At 30.4% G+C, this 9,053-nt stretch overlaps 1 protein-coding gene and 1 long non-coding RNA gene across 3 annotated transcripts in view; one reads left to right on the top strand and one right to left on the bottom strand.

Annotated features, from left to right (window-relative positions):
- LOC109544274 overlaps positions 1 to 8,367 on the top strand; it is a 14,070-nt gene extending 5,703 nt beyond the window's left edge. The window contains exon 2 of the long non-coding RNA XR_002172557.2: positions 7,100 to 8,367. This is a non-coding gene — a long non-coding RNA (uncharacterized LOC109544274). The remainder of the gene's footprint in view (positions 1 to 7,099) is intronic.
- Positions 1 to 9,053, bottom strand: part of LOC109544273 (sperm-associated antigen 6) — a 38,161-nt gene that overhangs the window by 21,324 nt on the left and 7,784 nt on the right. The gene's annotated exons all lie outside the window — the stretch shown is intronic.

The raw sequence follows: 9,053 nt of genomic DNA, 5'->3' as shown, positions 1-9,053 counted from the left end.
TAAGACGTAATATTTCTGGAACAAATCATGGTTTCGGCTTTCAGAAGTGAAGCGCAGTTGCGAAAAATAACTTCTCAAGTTCCATAACCGACAGGCGAGTTTAAGTTCGAACAGGCGAAATCTTTATGATCCTCTTTACGTCTAAGAGACAGAAAAATAATTATGTTCTTATACAAAAAACGCAATGTGTTAGTAATTTTAAAAGACATTTAAATAAATATTTTTTATCTTCTTTTGTATTTATATATCAGTAAGATCCTTAGGAATTGTTACTATCTGAACCGGCTTATTGTAGCTGACCATTTAACCCAGTTCAAAGAGGAAAATTAAATTTTCAACAAGAAAATCTGAAACAAGAATTTCCTTCGAGTAAACTGGATTTCATAACTTTGACCGTTGGAGTGAACTTGACTGGATGAGATTGGATCTCTACAATTCCATTCCGGACTTAACAAAAAAAAAACGTCGAGAGTTGGAATACTGCTATTTTATACAGATGAACTACATTCGTTTTGCTGAAAACCTGAGTTTATTGATTAGAGCTTTTGGAAAATGTAGGATAAATATTTACTTGTATAATCAATACTTATAACTGGTATTATCTCGCATGCTTTCAAGCGCGTAGACATGAGATTTTATCTAATGAATTCCAAGTTCTGTTTTATTCAATATATTATCAATGAAATTACCACCAAAGAGAACTTTTACCATAAAATGTGTTTTTTTAAACTTCTACAGATTAATCTCTTAATGGCATCCATATTAACGGAAACTTTACAGAAATCACATTAGGTATCTATAAGCTGCTTTAAGTTTCAATCACATCACGTTTAAAATTACTATCCACGTTACTTTTTTGTACCGAAAATTCCAGTGAAAATGTTTCTGAAATTCTGTATTCTATTAAATGGACATCAAGTTTTTTTTATTAGTACCAGTAGACCTTGTATAAACGCGGACAAACAGAACGTGTTGTAGATTATGCATCAGGTCAATATGTTAAGCCAGCAAATTGAAAACACATGCTGCTAGTCGCTACATGAATCGAGAACGTATTGACGTAAATATTTAATACAATTCTGATAATCGATTCATAAAAGATGTTTTGAATTTACTAAGTCGTATTATTAGGCCGATGTCAAATAAGGAAATACACACTTCTTAATTTGGACGATTATCTGGCAACTGATCAGGAAAAATGAAATTTTACGTACATATATTTTATTACACTGACTTCGATAAATTTTCTTAAATAAAGCCAATTCTATATTTTGCGTAAATGTAAAAAGTTCTCTGATTTTTTTAGACAATATTGATAAGTTTTCAAACGGAAATTGAATTTCGAAATATCTCTTTTTTAATATCGTGGATTTCGTCATAATTTCCTTTCCATCAATTTTTTTATTAAACCATTTCTTTTCAACCTAATATTAATTCCGTTTTTGCCATCGAAATTAATTCAATACGATACGTTAAGGTCAAAAAGCAACTATTTATCTGACAATGAAAAATATGTCGTCCCGTTTTGTCTAGTCTACTATGCTGATGTTTAAATGATTTGCACTTTAAAAGGCCGCATAAAAATAGCATTGAAACTGAATAATAACAGCGGCTTAATCGGCCGTTTGTATTACGTTTTAGACTTTTCACGGAAGTTTATTATTCGATATTCTAAAAATGCCAACCATATTGAAAATGCTCCTTGAAATGCGAGTGCTGTCTAAATTTAGCAATAGGTTTCCCAAATTAGAGGATAAACAAAAATATTTCATAATGAGAAAGAATAAGAGAAATACATATGCGACTTAAGGAGGCACAATTTATCAGAAATCAGGTCGTGATAAGGATTTATAATTATGTTTGTGAAAATCTTTCCCAAATTTTCATCTTTTAAATATGATCCTCCGTAATGTTTTGTTTAGTTGATATCGACGAAAAATACAATTTTGGATTGTTTGTAATTTGAAACAAGTTGGAATTTAAATTAATGCTAAATGTAAAATTTTAAATCCGCAAACAAGATAAATAAAAAAAAAGAAATACGAAAATCTGAAAAATGAATAATTTGTAAAATAATGAATTTGTGAATATTTCAATGTTATTTAAAGTATGGTTGCGTTTCTTGGGAATTCGGTCTTGTTATCCGTTTTTGGGGAAATCGGAAAATCAACCATCTTGCAATTATTCGATATCGGTCAAGAAACTAAACCTAGTTATTTAAAATGACACGATTAATACAATTGGCTGAATATGTTGAAATATTTTAAAAACATATAAAAGAGGTGAAATTGGCATCTTAATACTACTTTTCTCAAAGACATTGCATGCATTGCAAAAATTATAAACAGCTCTGATCTTTTTAACATTCTAAAATACTGAATAAAAAGTAAAATGTGCTTACACAAAAAAATAACTGGAATAGGTACTATATTATCAAACGTAGCCCTTTCAGACACTGACCATCACATGGGTCTAAAATTAAAACGAAACTTATTATAGTGATTATTTCACGTCATTGACTGTTAAAGTTTAAAGTGTAAAATTCAAGGGAGACTAGACTGACTAGGAACTAAATATTAACTATTTTATCGTTTAACTGCAGCAGGTTGTTATTGAAGCAAAAATAAACTAAGTTTTAATCAAATATAAACCCTTGATTTTTAGCAAATCATGTGAGAATCTTGTTTCTTTTAGAAGTTACATTGTCTTTGTTACTAGAAATTTGATAGGATTTTTAATTGATTGGTTTCATTAAATCTTAATTTGGTTTGGAGTTTCAACATTTATAATGTGTTTAGTTATTCAAAAATTTTCTAGTTCTACTTATTTGTTGTATTTTTGAAGCTAATTATTACTTTTATTTCTAAATAATGTTAAGTGTCTGGATTTACTACTTATTCGTATGACCTTCAAGATTAAACGTTTGATTGAATAATTTTTGTCCCTAAATGCGACGTACATGATAAGGACATACTCTGTGCTCTATTGTGAGTATCTATTAATTTATTAAATAATTCTTTTATGACTTTTTTGATTTTTATTAGCGATTCATGACCAAAATCCGTCTTCGGTTCAAGCTCTGTGGAAGTGAATTTAGTGCGCGGTTAAGTTTTCGTTGCTTTCACTGATGCATAAACTAATTAGGTATTTTACATGCAACCTTCAGAATGGTCCATAAATTAACGTTAATAAACTAGGTGGCCTTAAATACATTGGCGTTGTTTACGCATTTATTTTTCAGCTTTTTATATACCGCAGGAATATCCAAAGAAATAAGTTTAAAATAGTTACATTCACATGAACTGAATGATGCCGCATGTTGTTCCATCGATTTAATTTGTGTGGCAAGAAACATATATGGTTTTCGGAGTTGTTAGACCGATTTCACATCACTTTACGTGTACATGACAACTTAAAAATACACATTCTTTGTTCACACTGGCTTTGTTCAATTTTTTGTGCGAAAAAACCGTATTCGGCCAATGAAAAATGTACAAAACATCCATTTCCCGTAGGCAGAAAGAATATTATTCATTCACCCCTTTTTGAAAGTTGACGAGCTTTCGAGCAGCCTTCTTGTCTGATAAAATAATAAATCAATGATATAAACTTGGTTTACATTCGACCTATTTTCGTACAATCATTAATCATACCTTGGAAAAGTAGAAATAAAAGCGGATTGTTTTTGTAGATTTTGTCGATTGCGGCGAAATAAAGATGAAAAGAAAATGTATGTGTTTGTGCTTTACTGAAAAAACTGGCTTTCTTTATCGCCGTTCGGCTTGAAAGGTAGAAACTTAATCTAATTGAGCGAATAACTGGTTGTGCCATATTATGTGCCCAGTATATGTAATCTTATGGTCCTTACAAAAAGATTTCGAAAAAGAAAAGTATATGTTTTTGGCTCTTGTTACTATAATAAATAAAATAAGGAAATCTACTATTTAATTTTTAACCCAATAAAGGGTTTATCGTATGCACAGAAATTCAAGTTTCTTCGGTGAGGATTATCTCTGAGACGAAAAAATATGCAACTCAAGTAAGTACAGGCAAAATAATCTTCAAAATTGGCTTTAATGTTTTTTGTTTTTTTTTCAATGATCTTTTTGTTTAATGTTGTCTCAAAAGGAAAGATGTTATTGTTACAAGATATAAAAAAGAAAAAAATTAACAATTAAGAAAAACAAACCTATAAAGCTCAGTGAACTAAGGGAACACTAGAAAATGATCTTATGATTCAAGGAACAGATAGTGATACACTAAACCATTAGATAACAGATATACTGATAAGCACTGCAAAGGAAATCCTTAAAGATGCACCAAAGAAACAAGCACTGCGTAAGAAAACAGGAGAGACAAAGAAACTAATACGGAGGAGAAATAACGAAAAACTAAAACTAAATACGACAGACGAAGATCTGAAAGTAATAAACAAACCAATCAGAAGAGAAGTAAGAAACCATGTGAAACAATATAACGAAAAAATGATGGAAGAAATAATTGAAAACAACAAAGGCCCCTACATATTTAGGAAAAATAAGCGACGGTAGAAGAGAAATAATAAACATAATAGACGAAACAGGACAAATAATACACGAAAGACAGGACATTATAAGAGCAATAGAACGATTCTACCAGAATTTGTACGCACAGGAATTATCGGACATACAAAAGAGACGTCACCACATCCCACCGATCTGCAAATACCAAATTAAAGCAGCAATAAAAAAAATGAAGAACAATAAAGCATCAGGGACGAATAACGTGCTAATAGATATGATAAAAATGGTCGGAGAAAAACTTCTTCACTACTTGCAAATAATTTTCAATCAATGTCTGGAACTTGGAAAAAATACCTGAGTGGAAAACTTCCAAAGTAATGCGAATATTTAAAAAAGGTAACCACAGATAGGTTCCTGAAAAACTATAGGCCTATAACACTTATGTCGCACCTATATAAACAGCTAACAAAAATACTAAGCAATCGACTCTCTCATAAATTAGAAAAGCATACCAAACACTCGAATAGGGAAGATGTAACAGTACAATTATGTTTGTGACCCATTTTTAAATACAAACTGCTAAATGTTAACTTTCTTAATGTTATTCTTGCATAGATTTTCTTTGATGGTTGTAGTATTACAAGTGAATGAAATAATTATTTTTTCATCAATAATGTGTATAAACTACGTTTTATGAGTATCTTTTTCCATATTGGTAAAACCAGCATTATATTTCCTGGCATAAATTTACTATTTAAGTAATACAACGCGCTTTAATCATGACATGACATGGATAGTTAATATTCAAAGCAAAATTCCACTTCTGTAAAATCCCAGTGTTTTTCTGCTGAAACTGCATCCCGCCTCGATACAGAAATACAGAATTATGATGTGAAGTGCAAACACGCGTAACTGAAATGGAATTTCCGGGATTATTAGACAACTCGATTAAAGGCTCCGTTTGGGTTGCCTCAGGAATATTGGCTTAAATTGCAGATCCAACCGGTGCCCAAACCCTGTTGAGGATTCGAAGTTAATTTGGAAACATGTTTGAAAAACTGGCAGCCAAAAATTGAGGAAGAAATATAACATGTTCATTATAGTTAACTTTTGCATACGATATTCCGGAAAGGCACCTTAACATGTGTTAATTAATGGTATAACATTAAATACCCATTGAAATAAGTGTTAAATTATGGAAATTGCTTTCATAGATTTTCAGCTTGAGCTAAATTATCTTGATTTGGTTTTAAATCTGAAAATTTTATTAATGCAAAAAATACCGTATTAGCTATTTACTCCAGATATCTACCAGCTGACAAAAAAGTAGTTGTGCGAGTTTTATCGACCAAAAAAGCGCATTTTATTCTCAATTAGCCAGATATATTTTTGTTTTGCTTTGCAGCTACAGAAAACGAGTTCACGATTTAATATTGCTAATTTTTCGAAATTATTCCTAAGCGCCTTTATCGATTTTTATTAATTGTGGGACAACAATATCTTTTCATCTTTTGATGCACACAAGATTTTTTTAAACCACAGAAATGGGGTTTGTGAATAAGACGGTGAATATTTGTTACTCAGTATTACTAATTTGTAATATAAAACAATAAATGCTTTATATTAATAATCGTTATTGTGTTTTTAGCTGAATTTGTGTTTTTTTGTAACTACTACTAGTATTTTTTAGTTTTAAAAACAGAAAAGAGAAATGCCAACGCAAATAATACATTGAACTGAATAATATTGTTCTTGGTAGCATTATTTAATAAAATCGAGTGTTATCACCTACCAATTCAAAGTAAGCATTCAATTTTTCCATTTAGTAATTGTTTACTCTATTGTACATTTAAACAATCATATTCGGACGTTTTTTATTGCTTCAAAATGAACTTTTATTGCTCGTAATGTTTACTCGATTGCTGCAAAGTTATTTCCAGCAACGAAAGTAAACAGAAGAGCTTATCAAAAACACATATAAAATCTGGGCATTAAACAATTCAGTATATTAAGTATATGGCTGCTTATAAAAAAAATGTGAATTCTAAATTAAACTCTGGAACGAAATTAGTGCTGTAATAATTTAGTTTTTACGTGCATGTTCTGTTTTCTTTTCACATTTCGAAACATATGTATTGTTCATTCACTGAAACTAAATTTACAGTGACTTTCTTAGTGTGAATTTATTTTTTTGAAAAAACTACTCAAATAGTAAAACTGAATATTTCTACTTGACTCAATTTACTTTCATTATATTGTTTATTGTTGATAAATGCATCTTCGTCTGAAAGTGCCTTACAGATTCCTCCGTAGCGTTAATCTTTTTCCTTATCAGATGATTCTATTAATTGCAGCACCTTGTAATGTTTGCAAACAGTGCTTCTCTATCGGAGAAGCAAATTTCAACAATATGATATATTTTGATTGCAAAATTTAAAATAGATGACATGTACGGGTGATCACACTACGTGCTTATAACATCAAACTGATTGCTGCGATAAAGCAAGTTTATAAGCAGATAATTCTACATGTTTGTAAACTTCTTGATATTATTAGCTTTCTTTCTGTTTCTCAAGTTCAATATTGTTTTGTTGCAGGTTAAGTGATATTGCGGAAAGTCCAGGGACCAAAGCTGACCAGTGAACCGGCCCATTGCGACCTCCATTTGTTCAGAATATGGTCGTGTAATAAGTAATAATCGGATAAAACGTATATTACAAGATGAAAGCAAATGTATCCGCAAATAGTCGTATTACGATGCATTTAACTTATTTTCTTAGAGAAATAGACTCTCTAAATGCAATTGTAATTAGCAATGCGATGTGACGTTCTTTTAAGTTTTTCATATAGTTTTCCAACAAAATAGTATATTTCTATTTAAATTGGTTTGTTTCAAAATATTAAATTTAACTATGCTGGACATAAGTTATGGGCTTACTAAGACCGCACTGATTAGCCATTTTTTATATTTCAATCAACAAGTAACAAACTTATAACGCTCTTCTGAGCTCTGAACAGTTTAAGCATTTGGTCACTTTGTAAAAAGCTCAGACACATGCCTTAAAATATGTGCTTTTATTGCACCTTTTTATATGAATATTGTAGATTTAAAAAAAGAGCATGTGCATGTTTTATTCAATTCACTGAACCTTGCCCTGGAGATTTTAATTATTAAAAATAGAGTCTGTTATGTTTTGTCAATTTAGTATAAATTAAGTCTTGATATGTTTGTGCCAAATCAATCGGGATTGATAATTAGGCACTAATTAAAGGGAAAAGGGTTGAAAAACTCGATTCAGTTTATTAGCGGATGTTCAAATTAGATGCCTCTCCTCTATGAAGTTAAATTGTTTTATATTGCTTGTGGTCTAAAATTATTTTTAAACTTGTTTGAATTTACCTACCTGCAAGTACCGAATTTATTATGGCTGAATGGTTCTTACTGGGTATATATTGCCTAATACAGAACTGTTAAATGAAAAAAAAAACTATATGGGTATGTGAGTGATCAATAATTAAGTTACTTTTTTGTCCGCTTGGAATCATTGAATTCTACTATTTTCCTCTAAAAACTATGACAAAACTAAAGAATTTCACCCAATTTGCAAACGAAACAATAAAAAATTTACAGATCTCTTATTATTTGAGGTTCGTATACTCAACAGTTAATCAATCATTGTTCCAATGCTTTTCTTGTATATATATATTGTCGTTTAGATTAAAATAATTTTTGATACCCTGTATAGACATAGATATACGTAATTATTATTAAGATCTACTTACGCCATATCTAGCAAAGTCGTAGTATACTAGCTCTTTGTGTATATTCTGCATTTTATAACAAATATATTGTTTTTTTTACATACGTTTTGTGTAAGTTTTTTGGGCTGGGATCTACTAACCCTCAGATTGCAAATTGTATTATTTATATTAATTATACAAAACATTAACTTTAATACGTACTTTTTCCTGAATATTCGATATGGCTTTTCTGGTTATTATAGCACCTTGGTGCATTACCAAAAAAAGATTTTTGAAACAGATAGCTTTTTTACAAACACGAAAAATTGGCCTTTAATTTGAAAATAAATACAGAGGATCCAAAATAAAATAGAAAAAATACGAAAATTTGGCCCAGAAACTATATATTTTACATTCCATCTGTCCCGCCTGTATACACTCAGTACGTACAGGGTGTTCCGTAAGCACATGATCAGAAAGGGTACTGCGATATTGTTTGGATCAAAAGAAGACGATCTGACTTAACTTTTACTAAGAAAAATTATCTGACTTATCTGCTGTTCTTAAAGTATCGAGAGAAAACTCATGTTTTGATGCAGCAACCGAGTTCATCCGCTTCGGGCAAGTCAGAAATTCTTCAGTATCTTGGTACAAAAATTAACAGAAATTTTTATTTGGCACCTGGAATCAAATTATTTTTTCAGTTTATGCACTAGTGCCCTTTTGACAATTAATTCATTTTAAAAGAGTACTGCAAACCACGAAGTTTGCAGTTAATATCTGAAATTTTAAAACAACATGGAAACAGAA

Source organism: Dendroctonus ponderosae, unplaced genomic scaffold (assembly GCF_020466585.1).
Source record: "Dendroctonus ponderosae isolate FM_Combo_2020 unplaced genomic scaffold, Dpon_F_20191213v2 Dpon_F_20191213_4, whole genome shotgun sequence".
NCBI classification, from domain to species: Eukaryota; Metazoa; Arthropoda; class Insecta; order Coleoptera; family Curculionidae; genus Dendroctonus; species Dendroctonus ponderosae.
This window is presented reverse-complemented; position numbering and strand designations above follow the sequence as displayed.